At 44.1% G+C, this 18932-nt stretch overlaps 1 long non-coding RNA gene across 5 annotated transcripts in view; it reads left to right on the forward strand.

The window, feature by feature from the left end:
* The first annotated feature begins 250 nt into the window (after nucleotides 1-250).
* Nucleotides 251-18932, forward strand: part of LOC120671641 — a 33153-nt gene continuing 14471 nt past the window's right edge. For 2 of the 5 annotated variants that reach the window (XR_005673738.1, XR_005673737.1), the window contains exons 1-3: nucleotides 251-442; nucleotides 542-679; nucleotides 7453-8329. This is a non-coding gene — a long non-coding RNA (uncharacterized LOC120671641). The remainder of the gene's footprint in view (nucleotides 443-541; nucleotides 680-7452; nucleotides 8330-18932) is intronic. The other 3 variants (XR_005673739.1, XR_005673741.1, XR_005673740.1) reach the window with 3 other exon arrangements.

Genomic DNA, 18932 nt, shown 5'->3' on the forward strand with positions numbered 1-18932 from the left:
ACCGTTAGTTTTATAATTAACATTTATTTAATACTTCTAAAAACTAAAAAATTCCAAAGACTTTTTTAAGCCCCTAAAACCAAACAGATCCTTATTTGCACTTCGGCAGCCAGGGTACGGTACCGAGGCAACGAGCCAATGACGGACCTTGACACGCAGAAACCGACGGCGATGTGAGGGCCTATGCTCGCCTGACAAGAGGACACACCAGGGCCCCACGATCGACTTGCTCCATTATTGTTGTCCTGGCTCACCAAGAAGACTTCAAGCAAGTCTACACCACGATCTATCTGAAGATCAGGCAGGCAGGTGCATCCACTGGTCCGTCACTGCGAGCCTGGGAGAGAAGAGCTCTACCTCATCAACAGCAAGCCCAACTAGCTTTGCCCAGGCTGCCTCCACGGAGCAGAGCTTCCTTTCTTTCTGCTGCCTGCATCTTCGCGTGCGGTTTTGTTTACGTATACGCCTGCTATTTAATCTCCAAAGTCGTTAATTGCCCCCTCTCATATTCTCTCTCTCTCCTTTCTCTTTTCTCTCACAGTTCTCTTGATGATAACAAAGCTAGCAGCTAGAACGTCGACTGCAGAGCAAGATGTTGATGAGATGCTACTTGTCCATGTCGATTTGGCAGCAAGAGTTCTGAAGGGAAAGCTTCCGTCCTCTATCTCAACCCGAGGCAGTAAGTTCTTTAATTTCTTCCTAGATCTCAAGTCAAAAGCACATCATGTACTTCTTTAATCTTCACTGCATGGTGATTCCTGAAGTATTAGCTAGTATTTTATTTCGTGTAGGATGTATAAAATATTTTGTGTATGTCAAACTAAAATAAAAAGCAGTCCCCAACCCCAAGTCTCAAGAACTACTAGGATTCACATGTCTAGATTAATGGACACTTTCAACCCATATATGCCTTTCTACCAGATTGAAGATACTCGAGGCAAACATGGATATGGAAAATAATTCATCTCATTAATTGTTTACCATATTAGGAGCCATAGCTTCCCAACAGCATGTGGAAAAAGTATTTGTTCTCTTATATGCTTTTAGATATGATTTATCTGTATATATAACAATATCAACCATTGGATGAAGCCATACACATTAATTTTGGAGTGTCTGATATGATAAAATCCATCAAAGCTGTTATAGCAGCAGAGAGTCGAATCTACTAACGTGTTTATATGGCACTGGGATCCGTTCTCTATTCTCCTGTAGAGAGATTAGAGTCTACTAGAGAGCAAGGCATTCTTTTCTTCTTTTTTTTTAGAGGTGGAGAGAACATAGCTGATGAGTGAGTGATGACTATAGGGATCCCAAACCTTTTGTGGGCGGTTACATTTGCTTTATCCGATTGCCCATATATATATATATATATATATATATATATATATATACTCTGTGGAGTGTGGAGGGCACGGGGAAGTTAACTGTGGTAACTCAATGCTGAAGACATTTATACCCCTGGCATGACAACGTACTGAGTGAATATTCTAAAGCAATAAACCATTAAATAATTTAATAGTAGTTACTTACAAGAGAACTTTTATCATAAAAGGTAACTTAAATATTATTTGTGCTATGTATATACTACACAGAGCCAGCTCCCAAGCCGGCGACCCAGGTTGGAGCCCCGGCGCTGGCACTGGGAGGCCCCTTTGTAGCCTTCCCTCTGAAAAAAAAAGAAAAAGAATGTACATACTACACAGATCTGGATCGAGGGAGCAGCTATACTAATCTACGTTGTGTTACTCGCAAGTAATCACCTAGTAATTTGGCTAGTTTGGTCGTCTCTTTATACTGTAAATCCTAGACAGCGGAACTCGACCTGCGCATCCGATTATGCAAGGGCATGACACGTTGTAAAACTCATGTATTCTTCTTCTACCTTTAATGTAAAGATACAAAACTACGTATTCGATAAAAAATGAATTAATAAAAGGAATCTAAAGCAGATTTAGCCGCTCCAGCATATCTAACAAAATACACTACATAAATTTGAATTCAATATCTAATAATACGAATGATTCAAATTGGTGTAGTAAATATTCAAACCATGCAGTTCGACTAATGCTCAATTTTAGGAGGCTCAGTTAAAATTTGGCTGTATTGAAATCTACAAATTTCTAAGCCTTTGACCCAAAAAATGGATTGCTAGAAGATCATTCTAGAGCTAATCTTAACATCTACAAGGAAAAAGAAAACATTGACTAGATTATTATGTAAAACATATAGAGAATCCCTGGTTTTGATTCCAGCGGTTAAAGAACCATGTTTTGGGGGGTGGGGCCATGGCGTGGAGTGTGTCCACTAAATTAACTTTCTCAGCTCATCTTTCTTGGAGGTATATATATTTTTTAAAAAAATATAGAACATAGAACATTAGTGCACAAGCCAACATATTTTAGAGGATGTGAGATCAAAAAACAAAATACCGCTATATATTTGACTTGGTCGTTGTTCCGTGTACAACATAGACACATGAGCGCACAAGTCCTTGTGCCAGCTGTACGTCTAGGCCGGATAATCCAATTGCGGACAGAGCAAATTTCAAAAAAGCATATATGTATAGGATATAAAGCATCTAATGTACATACTTCCTCTGTCCCGTTTTATTAATATATATAGGTGTAGTTTAGCTACCCAAAATTGACCTTTGAGCATAGTTAAAAATCACATAAACTTCTCATAAACATGAATCCAACCATACTAGCTTAGTTTCGTTACACCTAATTAAGATATTAGGCTAGCCGCAGTGCATGTTTTATAGAGGTTTCATACACATTAATATAGGGTGCAATGTCACCATTTTTTATGATTTGGCAATAATTAAGTTAATGAGGGGAGAGATAAATGTGGTTTTATCTAGATCAAACCATGTGTGCATTTTTCCAACTTTGGATATCTCTTGCATGCATTGTCTATGAGACATCAAAACTAAACAATGCATTGTATGAGCTGTTTCATCCATCAATTCAACGTTTTGTTGCTTCATGTACCAATTCTTGAAAATACAAAAAAGAAACCTCTCATTAATTAGGAATAGCCTTTTTTTAATCATAATTAGGAATAGTCTTACTATACTCGATATTGGTCTAAATGTGGTTTTGGACGGTCAAAGTATATATGCCCTTTGAAAACGATCGAACTGACTGGAGGAAATAATAAGTACAAATAATTTGCAGTGAGAGTAAATTTTATGTAGTAAATATGAGTCCAGTAATAGAATCTAGCTTTGCGCTTGCGCAAGCAGTTGTCCCAGCACACTAGCATATTCGTACACAGTGAGAGTATTGTGTACATTATTAAATGAGCTTTGCGAGCGCGGCATAATGATACACAGTGAGAGTACACAGTGAGAGTATTGTGTACATCATGTAGCTCTCCCAGTATATAGCGGTATCCTTCGTCTTCTTGCAGGCATGATGAACTTCATGGACTTGACTACTTTAGCCAACATAGGAGACCATAGCGAGCACGGCCAGCACAAGTAATACCATGGTTAAGCAACCCAATGCGATAGCAGCCGCAACAACACTAGCCTTCTTAGGAGCCCTAAATGTGACCACTCCAAGACTCACCGAGGTGACGAAGCATGATACAGTGAAGAAGATGAACACCTCGAGACGGCCACCCTTGTCCTCGCCGCCAAGGAAGCCGGCAAATGTGGTCATAACGGAACCGAACGTCAAGGACATTGCGGTCATCGCCCCGGTGTACATCAGCTTCAGCTCCTCCTCACGGCTGAAGGCGGCGTCCAGGCCACCAGGGGGTACAATATTGTACTCGACGACGTACCATATGGCGGCGGCAATGGCCACTGGAAACGGAGTTGCCGCGAGCACGCCTCCCAGGAACGTGGCCGCGACGACGAGCACGGCGAGCACCAGAAGGCCGAGCACGATGGCATTGCCAACAGCGGTCTTCTTCCAATCATTTCTTCCTTGCAGCAGCCTGCTCAGCAGTAAGACGAACAAACAAGTAACGGCGGCACCGAGCATGAAGTAGATGGACAGAATGACGTAGACGTGACTAGCACGATTTGAGTAATTCTTGTGGTAACCAATTAGAGTGCCAAGAGCGCCGGCGAAGGAGATGCCGGTCATGCTCATGGACAGCTGATACGAGCGCTCCCTGTCATCTTTATCAGGATCATTATCGCCGAGGGTGATGGCCGGATCCCTCCGACGACCATTGTACAAGGAAATGACGATGAACAGCAATGTTGGCACCAACACAATGGGTAGGTAGTAGTATGCTTGAGGCAAGAAGGACACTATGATGGAAAGCACTGTGAAGGCTAGAGACAGAGTGGCCATGAAAAAGAATAGTTTAGAAAATGATGAGCACCGGCACCGGCTATCCCTGCAGGTCTGGTGCGGCCCTCGAGGCGATGATGCCATTTGTTTCATGGTGTTAAACATGAGGCCACACGCAGATACGAGAGACGAGAATGCAGAAGCGCAGGCAACGATGAGGCTGGGGTTCTTAGAAAGGGGCTCTTCGGCGCGACGGATCAAGAAGAGGTTGGTCAATATGCCGGTATCCACAGAGATGACGAGAAATGAGTAGGTTAGATAATTTTTGAGCTTGGTTGCCTCTTGAGCGTTCTCTCTATCTGGCGTCTCTTCTTCAGTATCCTGCATGAACAAATTAATCATTTTATCAGTCAAAATTGCGTGCACCATACACACACCACATTTATTGCTGATCGATGCATTAGATTGGTGAAACGAACATGGCACCGTTTATGCCATTTCGAGTGATTTTGGTGATCGAATGATAACACAACACTTGGACTAATATGACAACACAACACTTGGACTAATATGATTGTTAAGATGACCATTCTCAGGCTTTTAGGTTCAAGTGATGACAAAGAGAAAGAGAAGATAGGCGTAGCAAGGCCCGAAGGTCAGCCCCTACGGGGGTTCCGCTACCCGGTTAGCGGGCGGGGGTCGAGGGGGAGCCGCCCCTCGCGGGTCTCAGGGCAGCGCCCTGAAAACTCTTCAGATCAGGAGCACCGGAAGAACCGATGCCTAAGCATCGGTGCATCCAACGCTTGTCGGAAGAACCGACGCTATGATGTTTGGTGTAGAAGGGAATCGAAACCAAGTCAGTCTATTGGCACCGGTTGAACCGACGGTCCAAGAAAGGGCATCGGTGCATTGGGCGTACTGTGTACCAGAGACGATGTCAAGTGCCCAGGAAAAGTTTCTTCAGCACCGGTTCAACCGACGGTGCATCGGAGTATTGCATCGGTGTAATGACGTCAGCGCCCAGAAGAAGATCTTTAAGCACTGGATGAACCGGTGATGTATCGGTACAAAGCATCGGTTCAACCGGTGGTCACTGTGTCAGCTGTCAGAACTTCAACGGCTACTTCGTGTCTTAGAGTGACCGGATGAACCGACGCTACCCCTGCCAGAGGCATCGGTTCTTCCGGTGATACGCAGTTTTCTGCTTACCGTTGGAGCAACGGCTACAAGACTTGGTGGCCTATATATTCGCCTCACCCCGGCCATTTGAAGTTTGCTGGAGTTGCTGGACATCCCACACACACCCAAGAACATCTCCAAGCCATACAAAAGTATCAAGATCATATCCTTAGCCCTTAGCACACTTTGAGAGTGTTGTGTAAAGGATTAGCTCTTAGTGAGTGAGATTGCAAGGCTTCAAGCCTTTGTGCTGTGGTTCATTAGCGAACCAAAACAAGAGCTTGGTGCGCCGGCACCTTGGAGCGTGAAGCTCGCCGGCAACATCATCGACCCTCCGACTTGGTGTGGAGCGGCGACGACATCTTTGTGCGGGGGACGTGGAGACCCCCATCCTTTGTGGAGAAGCTCCTTAGTGGAACCCGGGGCCAAGGTGACCGTGATTGTATTCACGGAAGAGACTTGGTGGCCGAGTAGCAATACTCTTAATGAGTGCTACAACAACGTGGATGTAGGTGTGCCTTTGTGGCTAACCGAACCACGGGATAAACACCCGCGTCTAGAGTTTGCTATCTCCTATCCCGCTCTTTAAGCTTCCGCATTTCATACTAGCAATTTGTGTGCCTTTACTTTCATAGAATAGTTTCTTGATAGAAAAGGCTATATGTTGCTAAACTCTTTTGGGATAGGGATTTCACACTAGAACAACCTAGTTGCACATCTAGATAGCATGTTTTAGTTTAAGTTTTGTGCAAACTAGTTGGAGCCATATGTCATTGTTTTTATTAGTGCCTAATTCACCCACTCCCCCTCTTAGGCTAGAGCACCCGACATCTTTCAATTGGTCTGTTAGCAACTACAGTAGCTAGTTTGTGTTTGTGATATGGAGTGTCCTGTTTTCATGTCTTTAAAAAACTGATAATAAGAAAATTTGTTGTACCCAGTATCCACCAAGCTAGTTATTGGATCTCTACGCATGCACTTGAGTTTCGAATGATTCCTAAAAGGCCTCTTATTTGTGAACACTTGCACATGCAAAGGTAGCGCAAAAATTATTATTATTGTATGCTCTGCAAAAACAAAAGAAATGAGCTTCAACCACAAAAGATTTATGCGAACTAGCTTGTTTTTGCACAGCTTATATAACATTCACAATTTGCACATTTTCTGTGTATATGAAACATATGCTTGCATATTCGTCCATAGGGCAAATCGGATATGTAATTATTGGAATAATTGTTGGAGACTCAAATGATGGATATGCAAGCATGATAACTTATATATATGCGACTCACACCTATATATGCATATGTATATTGGCTGTTAGCTGGGATATGTACAGGTGAATATTTCAAAAATAATCTCAAAAACTCATGGAGAATGCAATGCAATAATGTAGAAATGCGAGGAACAAATATGATCCTATTGCACCTTCTAAATTAAAGGACAAACGAAATGATGTATAATGTATAAATTGTGTGACAAAGATACAAAATATGATGGTCTGCGCGGCAGCCTTTGTTTGTGATTCATTATTTAAAATTGTAATAATGATACTGATTTGTCTACGAAGTTTCAACGAACTAAGAAATGCTATTAAAATGGTTCTCGTTGTTCCTAGTACTTAGCTCGAGTGATTTCCATGTATATATTGCTATGACAACTTTAGGGATATTATGGGTACATAAAAAGGCTTATATAGTTATATTATATCGGATAGTACAATGAAGGACATTCCCTTTTAACAGATAAGATTATTATATATATTGTGTTACAAGGAACGAAAACAAGTAAACCTGATCGTGCTACTTCTTGTAACAACTAAGCTAGTGAATTTTGATAGCTATTGACTACGCTAATGTGTTTGCCCCTAAGCAGGAGCAAGCATCCCGTATCTATCATTCTATCTACATCAGAAAATCAAAGTCTTAGCAGAGTTCCATTCAGAAAATCTAACACTGGCATCTTAATTATATTTCTGTTCGGAAAATCAAAGATTGAAAGACGTACGTTGTTCAAGAATGTAACAGGAGAAGAAAAAGGAACGCCTACGCGTTGTTGAAGAATCTTACGTTCTCCTCTGAAGATTGGTGCGCCAGCGGCGGCACCCCAAGATGGCCAGCTTCCAGGTCATCAGGGTCGTCTTCACCGACTCCAAGCTGCAGCATGGGTTCATCCGCCGCTTCGCCGGCGGCTTGCTGCTGCTGCTGCTGCGGCTTCACGTACAGATGCACCAAAACGCAAGAGAGATCGGATCAGATCGTCAGCGGCCATGGTGGTAACTGGTAATAAATAGCTTGCTCTGAGTTTTTGGCTGGGGGAGTGTTACTAGCATGTGCTGATGATGATCTTACGTTATTAACGGCGGCCCCGTCGTCGTTTGAGATGCTCCGGCCAGCGCTCTCCGTCTCCTGAGACGACCACCACCGACGCACGAAGAGGACAAAGGGGAACAAAGCCGCTAGATTCGCCATTCTCGATCGATCCTTTGGCTCGAAGGGGGCTCGAAGGGCGATGTGGTAGTGGCCGTGCCCGTGGAAGGGGATATTAGCTAGGGTTTGCAAGAAGGAAGAATGGTTAGCTTAGCACTGACGCTAAGGCACATTCAAAGTGCATTACGTGTTCGATCTTCTCGCTTATGCAGGCCGGCGCAGCTCTCGCGGCTCGCGCAGGACACCTGGCAGGCTGGCAGGCCTGCCACGCTAGGGGGCAGCTGGGCAGGCTCCGCCCGCCCGCACGCGGCGTGCCCACACCGCGCAGCGCACAGGCCGCGCAGGGCCGCCGCCGTGTCGCGTAGGCCGCCGGCGCAGGGCCGTCCAGGGGGGCAGTTGGAGGGCGCACGCGCACTGAGGTCTGAGGTCTGAGCAAGCGCCATGAGCCAAAGCCAGTGAACCAAGGTGAGCACGGGATTGAAAAATTTATTCATATTTCGTGAGAATATATCATTGCAATTTGTGATTACTTATGGATTTGTGGTATGTTAGCACTTAGCAACAATGTAGATATTGCAAAAAAACTTGACGCTCGGTATGCTGTCCGCGGGCGGGCAGAGGCGGCGGCCTAGCGGGCGAGCAGGGCCAGCGCGTAGTGTAGGGTGGCCGGGCGCAGCGGCGTACCGGGCGCCAAAAATTTTCAGCCTTTTGAAAATTTTGAATACCCGGATTTCAATTTTGTTTTTGAAGGGAACGGCAAGGGATTTGCCATAATTTTTATTAGAAGAAAAAAGATAAAAGAGATACAAACAACTTGAAACCCCAACACAACTGAAGCCTTATCAGTCAGGCCTCAAGACAACTACAAAAGAAGCAGAAGAGCAAATGACCACTAAGCTATAAAATCACCAAAAAACAAACCACCAAAGAACACCACTAGGGGAGATGGTCAAGAGCTCGGTTTTGACTGGTGGCCGCCCGATGAAGATGAAAATCTTCTTTGACTAGGTACGCGACATCAACAACTTCCTTGGATTCTTGCTGAAAAATTCGTCGATTTCGCTCCTTCCAGATATTCCACCAAAAATACATCATTAGACCGTCAAAAGTTGGTTTTTGTTCCTTTTTAAAAACCTTTCGGCACCTTTTCCACCATTCTGAGCCCACCGCTGTTGAAATGGGTTTCAAAATGGATGGATGGCTAAAATTTCCAATATACCCAACCACTCTGACATCATCTGGTGCCAGGCCAGCGGCCTTGGTGCGCGGCCATCTCGTCGACGAGTAGAGTTGCCCCTAGTCGGCACTCGGCACCCGTTCATCCACACGAGCATCAGTGATTAATGATGTCAAATATCTATACGCATCGCATCTTTATTTTTATACAGCCTTATCCTTTCACAGTTTCACCCATCACTGTCAGCTTCACTTCAGAAGCCATTTTGACTCGATGCGTTAGGTAGAGCTCCAGGTGAAGCGATGATGGAGAAGCACCTCACGGAACCCTACCAAAGACACGCCCTAAAATCATTCATCGTTCAAGCCTGAAGAACCAACAACTGCCCAAATCACGACGGGATGATCGCAAGTGTTTTAGCTAATCAGCATATTGTAATAGCACGTTGAACAGAGCTTAGTTGCATTAGTTAGGTGTTTTTTGGGTGAAATCGAGCGACTCAAGTTTGAGTCATCCTAGACTCAGCACGCATGCTCCGCAGTGTTATTTCAGTGATAGGCTAAATGCCAATCGAAAGTAAGATATTTAGTATCGGTCGAGTTTCTCAAATATACTCTTAGGGACAAGGTGTGCATATATGCATTCGTAGCGCAAGGCTGGCTATGTATCGTGTATATCTTAGTTATTCGGATCAAACCAGACCGGCCGCCGGTGCAACAGTGAAACCAGAGTATCAGCCGTTCTGGGTCATCATGTAAAAGATCGGTCATGCATGTGAACCGGAGAAAACCATTTGGACCATCGATTTTAGATCAAAACCAGTAGAAATCAAACTAATAAACCACCACTACTAGAAAACGGGCCAAAGGTCCTGGTCAAAGGTACCTTTGACCAGCGGCGTTCAAAGATAAGAGGTTTGGTACCGGGTTAGAGCATCACCCGGTACCAAAATCCCAATATAGGCACCGGTTAGTTCCACCAACCGGTATCAAAAGAATAAGGAGGAATAGGTACCGGTTGGTGGCACCAACCGGTGCCTAATGAGCGGACAATGGCACCGGATTTTGCCATGACCCGGTGCCGATGCCTAGTGTTTGTCACCGGTTGTTGAACACCAATCGGTGCATTTGACCCACGCCTATAATTACCCCAACCCCTCTCCCCCTCGAAGCTGCTGTGAACTCACTGTTCATGGCAGCTGAGTGAGGGGAGGGGAGGCGAATTTTTGTTTTTTCAAAAAAAATTAGTTATTTTTCTGCATAACTTAGCAATTGGTTGGTTTTTAGAAGTAGTTTTCACTTGATTTAGTTTATACATGTGATAATTAATTTTAGTTGTAGCACCTGATTGTAGTTACATGTGTTATCAATTTATTTGATATGTGAATACTATCAAATTATTGTATTTATATATTTTATTAATTTATTTGATAAGTAAATAATATCTATTTATTATAGTTATATGCATTATCAATTATATATTTGAATTCAAATTTTGTATGAAAATATGATGGTATTTAAAATTTATATTTTGTAATGAATAATTTATTTTGACACTTTAATGATGTATATAAATGAATTATGGACCCAGATGAGTCGGCAATGGATGTACATGGCCGACCGACGTTCAAAGGAGTTCATTGATGGCGTGCATGAATTCATATAAGCGGCCGAGAAACACAAGTAGGACGGTTTCGTTCGTTGTCCATGCAAATTCTGTAAGGATGAAAATGATTACTCATCATCAAGAACCATCCACAATCACTTGTTCAATAGTGGTTTCATGCCGAACTACTATGTTTGGACCAAGCATGGAGAAAGAGGAATTATGCTGGATAATAATGAAGAAGAAGAGGACATGATTCCTGACTTTGCAGCCAATTATGATGCCTTTTTCGATGGCACTGCAATGGGTGAGCCTGAATAAGATACTGAAGGATACGTTGTAGAAGATGATCTTGGTCAGATGCTGCGTGAAGCTGAGGAAGTTTGTGAAACAGAAAAGGAATCGAGAGATATGAAGCGTATGTTGGAGGACTACAGAATATTGTTGTACCCAGATTGCAAACAAGGCCAAAAAAAGTTGGGTACCACATTGGAATTGTTGCAATGGGAGGCATCAAATGGTTTGTCTGACAAGGGATTCGAGGAGTTGCTGAAACTTATAAAAAACTTACTCCCTGAGGGTAACACCTTGCCCGAAACAACATACGAGGCAAAAAGGATGTTTGTCCTTTAGGATTAGAAGCACAGAAGATGCATGCTTGATGCTTGTACTAATGACTGCATCCTCTATCGAGGAAAGGAGTATGAAAGTTTGGATTCATGCCCTGTATGCAACACATGCCAGTATAAGATCCCTCGAGATGATCCGGGCGACGTTGAGGGGATGCGTGTCAAGAAGAGGGTGCCTGCCAAGGTGATGTGGTATTTCCCTCTAATACCACGTCTGAAACGTTTGTTCATGAACAAAACGAATGCTAAATTGATGTGATGGCACAAAGAAGAACGTAAGCAAGACAATATGTTGAGACACTGTCTGACCCGGTGCAGCGGGACTTCTTATAGGCATAGAATGTTCTAGAATAAGGGATAGCTTATGGATGTACCTTACTTCTCTTGTAACTACCCAAATAGGCGTGGAACTAGCTGCAGTACAAAGGAAATTACCCGATTGTGTTGTAGTAGGACTCCAACTGTACTCGGCTAGGACTTTCCATGTAACTCTGTTTCCCCGGATATATAAGGGCGGGCAGGGACCCCCTCAAAACAATCAACACCTAAGGCAATACAAACGACTACACAAGACGTTTGGTATTATGCAACTCGCGGTCCGAACCTGTCTAAATCTTTGTGTTTCTTGCACCATCGAGTTCCAGAGCAGTCGATCCCTACCTACAAACCTTACTACTAAGGGTATCCCTGAGCAGGCTTGGCGGTAAACACCGACAGCTGGCACGCCAAGTAGGGGATTCGGCGAGTTTATTGGCGAATTCGATGGCCGAACTGAGCGGCTCGTCTTCATCCCCTTCCGGGATCTCCACAATCTCTGCCACTTCTTGAGCAGCATCCCTCACTTGCCTCAGCTCTACGAGCTCTTGTTGCATTGAGTCCCGGGATTTTGACAAGGTCTTGAGCTGTTGATGAACTGTCTCCGCCTCCTGGTCAGAGTTCTCCTTGATCTTCTTGAGCTTTTCTATTTCATCTGCGTTTCGGTACATAAGAATCTTTAGATCCAGTACCAGATTTTCCTCATTTTTAAAGATTTTGTGCAAGCTGTGTACTCGATTAAAAGAAAAGCTTATAAACACCAGGCAGAACAACTAGTCGATTGCATTACATATGCTAAAGACTAACCTTTTTTTGGCCTTGGAGAGTTGCTTAAGCTTCTCCTGAAGGGCAGCCTTCTCGGATGAGAGCGTCTTTACTCGTTCTTTCAGAACATTTAGCTCTAAATCATCCTGGGCCTGGCTACCCTCCTGCCTCAGTACCTCTTGCCAAAAAAGCACAAAAAGATCAGTATACACTACTCGATCTATATGCAATTACTCGAAGTATTTGACTACTTACCCCCAGTAGCTTGAACGCAAGTTTCAACTTCTCTTGTGACACGACACTTCATGATGAAACCTGGGAAGTACTCGCTCGCACCTCAGAAATCGCCTTTTTTAGCGCATCTTCAATAGTCCCCACAGTATTCCCTGGATTTTGGGAATCTAGAGGGAAAAAGCGATACTTAATCAAATTAAGAGCAAAGAAAAAGTAGTTTTTCAGTACAGGGCTTCATAAGTTTACCTGTAGGGGTATCCTCAGGCAGCTTTGCATCGCCTCCCTTAGGAAGCTTCTCGCCATCCTTCTCCTCTGGAAGCTTGTCGCTTCCACTGCCCCTTGGGAGCCCTTCTTCGCTCCTCTCAGCATCAGGAAGTGGAGAGTCCAGAAGCATGGCATCTGCCATGTCTTCTGCATCACGAGCACTCATCTCAGGAGTACTCGGGTTCTTCCCCACTACTGACTTGGGGGCTGAGTTGTCCTCAGTATCCCCTTTTGCCTCTAGGAGCGCGTCTCTGTCAAGACAAAGTAGTTGAAAAATACTGGATATATAGACAAAATCCTACAATTACAAGTTTCAAGGAACTTACGTAGGAGCCCTTTTGAAGGCAAGCATTTTGACGCCAAATTTTCAGGTAGGCCTCGTAATGACGGCCTGCTTACCCGCATCCCCGGCAATATCTACATTGGAACTACTCGCCGGTAGAGTAGTCCCAGTCCCCTTTGATGGGTCCACTGTGGTGGAAGGGACGGTTTGTCCCACCACAGCATCATCCCCAGATGCTGAAGTCCGTGGCACCTTAGCCACCGGACTTGTAAAAGCAAAAATTCAAGTCAAAACCAACAAATCGAAGACAGAAGTACACGATTGAAATTGACTAGTTACTTACCTATCGCAAGTGGCTTGAGAAGAGCTGCTACGCTTCCTCGCCATAGACCACACACCCTTCGGATGCCTGGCCTCGGTACCCGCAATAGGTGTGGGGCTACGCTCCCTGTCACTCCTATCTTCACCAGCCTCTTCATCTGCACAACTAAGGTTAAACATCAGTACTGTTTATATAAGATTTCATATGAACATGCTAGAATCTGGTTGACAGAATAAGAGTGCATGGAGAAATAAAAGGTCGAATAAATGCCTGGCGGTGGAGGATTACTCTTAAAATGCTCCACGTCCTCCTACAGAAAGTGTTTTGGAGGACTTGCAACTAAAAAGGTATCAGGAATAATGGGAACTTTCTTTACACCCCTTAGTAGTTGTTGTACTTGACTAAACACTTCCTCATCTGAGATCTCTTTCTCCGAGTACCTTGATGAGTCAGTTATTCCCTGATACTGGAAACCAAGCGTTTCCCGCGCCTGCAGTGGCTAGATCCTTCTTTTCATCCAGTCGAACATGACTGCTTCTCCAGTCACATTCTTTTGCCTAAGATCGGCAATTCATGCGAGTAACTCTAGAAGTTGACTCTTGTCGACTGGTTTCTTGTTCCACTCAGGCCACTGAACAGGAGGGCCAGGAGTAATCGCTGGAAAGCTCTCCCACTAGTTCTCGACATAGAACTACTTGGGTTTCCAGTCGATTACTTTACTACTAAGACTATAAGGGATATAGACTTTATCTTTTCTCTGTCTAAGTTGAAGACCCGCACCGCCTACTACATTTAAAACGTAGGAATCTGGCTGCGGTTTAAGGTGGAAAAGGAATCAAAAGAGTTCAAAATGGGGCTCGATGCCTAGAAAAGCTTCGTACAAATGCACGAAGATGGAAATGTGAACAAAAGAATTGGGGGTCAAGTGATGAAGCTAGATCCTGTAGTAGCGCAGGAGCCCAGAGAAGAAAAACAAACAAGGAAACCCCAATCCCCGTTCCAAATAAGGGACAAAAGAAATGATTTCGCCCATATTCTCATACGGACGATCCTCACCCAAGGCAGGACACCATTGGATGACGGATTTGTGTGCCAAAAGACCAGAAGAAACTAAGGTTTCTAGGTCAGATTCAGAGCACTTACTTCCAATCCATCCTTCTTCGTGGGTTGGTTCCGCAACCGCACCCTTTCCCTTGCTCGACTTCCTGGGGGCCATCCGGAAATCAACGGAGCGTTTCACGCGCATACACTGGTTAAACCCTAGGCGGATTGGGGAGCAAGGAAGAGCTAGGAAGTCTAGATCTGGGGGCTTGATGGCAAGAACAGATCTAAACAGTAACAGCGAATGGCGGCCGGTGGGGTAAAAACCTAGTTACCGCTTCATTTTATAATGGCGGTGGCAACATGGTAAAACACTCAATAGGCCAACAGTCCATTACCAATCACGGACAAGGCGGGATTTTTTGAGACATTCCTTTTTTCTAAGATTACATTCTAGAAAAAGAAAACACTCACATCCCTTGACAACTACTCGACTCGTCTTCCTTCTATTGGGATTATATTCCATAATAAAGGAAAAGTACTCGACACAGTACAACTACTCGATATTACAAATCGAGTACTTCTAAAAACTTTACAACGACTCGGACCTGCATGCACACCTCCTAGATCTCCTGGGCGAGGCCTGCTGCAGCTAGATCGGCCCGAGGCCGTGACAAAGTACAAACTTGTTATTCCCACTAAGGGAATAATGATACTCATATTCTGGGAGAAAAGTTTCAAGAGTAAGGAGGCAGATTACAGTAATTGCCTCGCAAGATCTCTTGTGGCATCTTGCGAAGGAATTTCTCCTTCTTCCTGAATATGTTGTGACAAGATTAAGTCTCCCCACCAGAGATGGCAGTTCTTGGGCTCTCACAACCTGGGAGCCACAAGAGTATGACATAACTAGATGCCACTCGTCCTTCAAGAACCTGCCTCATTAGAATATGCAAGAACATGATGTCCAGTATGGATCCGCTGAGAGAAGCAGGGTTGCAGGGTTTGGCTGCAAAGACTTCTCTTGTCACTCGCAAGCTCTCTTCTAGCATCTTTTGCTAGAAAAAACTACACAAATTTCAGGAGGGCGAGAGCAAGAACACCAAAGGAAGGCCATGACCACAGACTGTTGGTGCTTCTAGCAAAGGCCTCTCACCCACCTTTTATAGCCGCATGGGGCCTTGCTGGAGGACAACTCGTGAAGCTATAGTGCTAGCTCTCACGGGTGCAATAATATAGATTCTTCATACAGTGAAGTCCCATGTGAGCACACAGTAAAGAGATATACATCTCGGGTTTTATTTCTGATGATATTTCGGGTGCAATCAGTGTGGCGTATCCAATCGAATCATTTTTCTGGGATTTTATCCGAAAAGGGGTCTTTTTGGATATCGGATCTGATTAAACTTGCAGATATTCTGAAGAATAAAATTTGATGCCACGTCTTATATCCTTAATTCCAAATCTTTGCTCGAGAGTTACCCGTAGTTTAAGGGATTTTGATTTAAGGCTCGGGGGCTGCGGGATATGTGCATCAGAGATTTATTTTTCAATTTTTTTAGAAAATAATGAAGGAAAAAGACTAAAGTGACCCTCAGCCTGATTCTGCGATTCAACCTAAGGCTCGGGGGCTACTCCGTATGGAGCGCGAGTACTTCGCGCACCATATATGATCAAGATTTCAGGGCTTGAGCACCTCACAGCCTCGGAGGAACCGGAAGTACTTGGAGGACTACTTGACGTATCTGAAGGAAGACCTAGAAGCAATCAGAAGGATATTCTGACAACTTGAAATACTCGAAGACACCCAGCCAGGTACTCGACGCCTGCAAGACTCGGCTATGAAGAGCTCGGGGGCTTGTCAGACCTGAGGCAGCGGGACTGTTTATAGGCATAGAATGCTCTAGAATAAGAGATAGCTTATGGATGTACCTTACTTCTCTTATAACTACCCAAATAGGTGTAGAACTAGCTGCAGTACAAAGGAAACTACCCGATGTGTTATAGTAGGACTCCAACTGTACTCGGCTAGGACATTTCATGTAACCCTGTTCCCCCGGATATATAAGGACGGGCAGGGACCCCCTCAAAACAATCAACACCTAAGGCAATACAAACAACCACACATGACGTAGGGTATTACGCAACTCACGGCCCGAACCTATCTAAATCTTTGTGTTCCTTGCACCATCGAGTTCCAGAGCAGTCAATCCCTACCTATAAACCTTACTGCTAATGGTATCCTTGATCAGGCTTGGCGGTAAACACCAACAGACACCCCGCTGATGGGTCGCAGTGGAGAAAGGTGGACAGAACATTCCCAATATTTGCGAATGATGCGAGGATTATAAGGTTCGGCTTAAGTACGGATGGCATGAATCCTTTCGGTGAGCAGAGCAGTGACCATAGTACCTGGCCTGTGACACTCTATATATACAACCTTCCTTCTTGGTTGTGTATGAAGCGGAAATTCATTATGATGCCGGTGCTTATCCCCGGCCTGAAGCAACCCGATAACGATATAAATATGTATATGAAACCACTGATTGAGGATCTTCTATTATTGTGGAAAGAGGAGGGTGTTCGTATGTGGGATGTGCACGCAGAGGAACATTTTAACCTTCGTGCATTGCTTTTCATAACCACCAATGACTGGCCAGCACTAAGCAACCTCTCCGAACATTCCAATAAGGGTTATAGGGCATGCACCCATTATTTAGAAGAAACCAACGACATGTATCTCAAGCACTGTAGGAAGATCGTGTATATGGGTCATCGTCGATTTCTTCCGATCAAGCACCCACTAAGGAGGAGGCATGCTCACTACGGTGGAAAGGCAGATCATCGTACCAAACCTAGGCACTGTTGTGGGGAAATGGTGTTTGAAATGGTCAAAGATATAAAAGTAGTATTCGGAAAAGGACCTGGCAGCAGATCAGTGCAGAGTGATGACGGACGTGCACCTATGTGGAAGAAGAAGAGTATTTTTTGGGAGTTATCTTATTGGAAGTCTTAGAGGTCCGCCACGCAATTGATGTGATGCACCTAACGAAGAATCTTTGTGTGAACCTTCTAGACTTCTTTGGTGTCTACGGTAAACCTAAGGATACACTGGAAGCGCGGTAAGATCTTCAACGTATGAAATAACGGGCCGCCCTACATCCAGAAAAAAGGGATAAAGACGTCATTATCTAGGTCCTGCGTGCTGCACTCTTAGCAAGGAAGAGAAACAAAGTATGTTCGACTGTTTGAACAGTATCAAGGTCCCATCAGTGTACTCTTCAAACATAAAGAGGCTACTAAACCTGAAAGAGAAGAAATTCGCACACGTAAAGTCCCATGACTGTCACATGTTGATGACACAATTAATTCTAGTTGCACTTAGAGGTATTCTACCAGCTAATGTTTGGGCAACAATCATAAAGCTATGCGCATTTCTCAACACAATTTCTCAGAAGGCAATCAATCCATCGAGTTTAAGCAGGCTACAAAAGGATGTTGTCCAAAGTTTAGTTAGTCTTGAGATGATATTTCTTCCATCATTCTTCAATATTATGACACATCTTCTAGTTCACCTGGTCAAAGAGATTGATATTCTCGGTCCTGTTTTCCTTCATAATATGTTCCCTTTTGAATGATACTTTGCAGTGCTAAAGAAATACGTTCGTAATCGGGCTCGTCCAGAAGGAAGCATTGCGAAGGGTTACGTCACAGAGGAGGTCACTGAGTTTTGTGTTGACTATGTGGAAGAACTCTGCCCAATTGGGATTCCAGTATCACATCATGAGGGGCGGCTGATTGGAAAGGGCACACTTGGAAGAAAATCAGTAAATGCCACAGATCATGCCACGTTGAGCAAAGAACATCTCACAGTTCTGCAACAATCAGCCTTGATGGCTCCATACATAGAGGAGCACATGCAAATTGTGTGAAGCATGTACCCTTTGAAATCTGAGACATGGATTACAAAACATCATAATGATACATTCGCCACCTGGTTGCAGAAGGAAGTCATGACCAACGATGAAATTCACGAGCAGCTAGCTTGGCTGGCCAGGGGTCAGGCAAATTCAATCCTGATGTACCAAGGATATGAAATTAATGGATACACATTTTATACAAGAGCCCAAGATAACAAGAGCACCAATCAAAATAGTGGTGTTCGTATAGATGCCACTGACTCTAGTGGCTAAACGAACTCATATTTTGGTTATATTGAAGTGATCTAGGAAGTCGACTATGGGCCGCTGAAGATCCCTTTGTTTCATTGCTAATGGGTTAAACTAACAGGAAAAGGTGTCGATATCGATGTGTACGGAATGACAACGGTGGACCTTAAAGAGCTTGGCTATCGAGACAAACCATTCGTCCTAGCTAAAGATGTCACTCAAGTTTTCTATGTGCAGGACATGTCTAGCAAACCGAGAAAGGACAAG

The sequence above is a fragment of the Panicum virgatum genome, chromosome 4N, assembly GCF_016808335.1.
Source record: "Panicum virgatum strain AP13 chromosome 4N, P.virgatum_v5, whole genome shotgun sequence".
NCBI lineage: Eukaryota > Viridiplantae > Streptophyta > Magnoliopsida > Poales > Poaceae > Panicum > Panicum virgatum.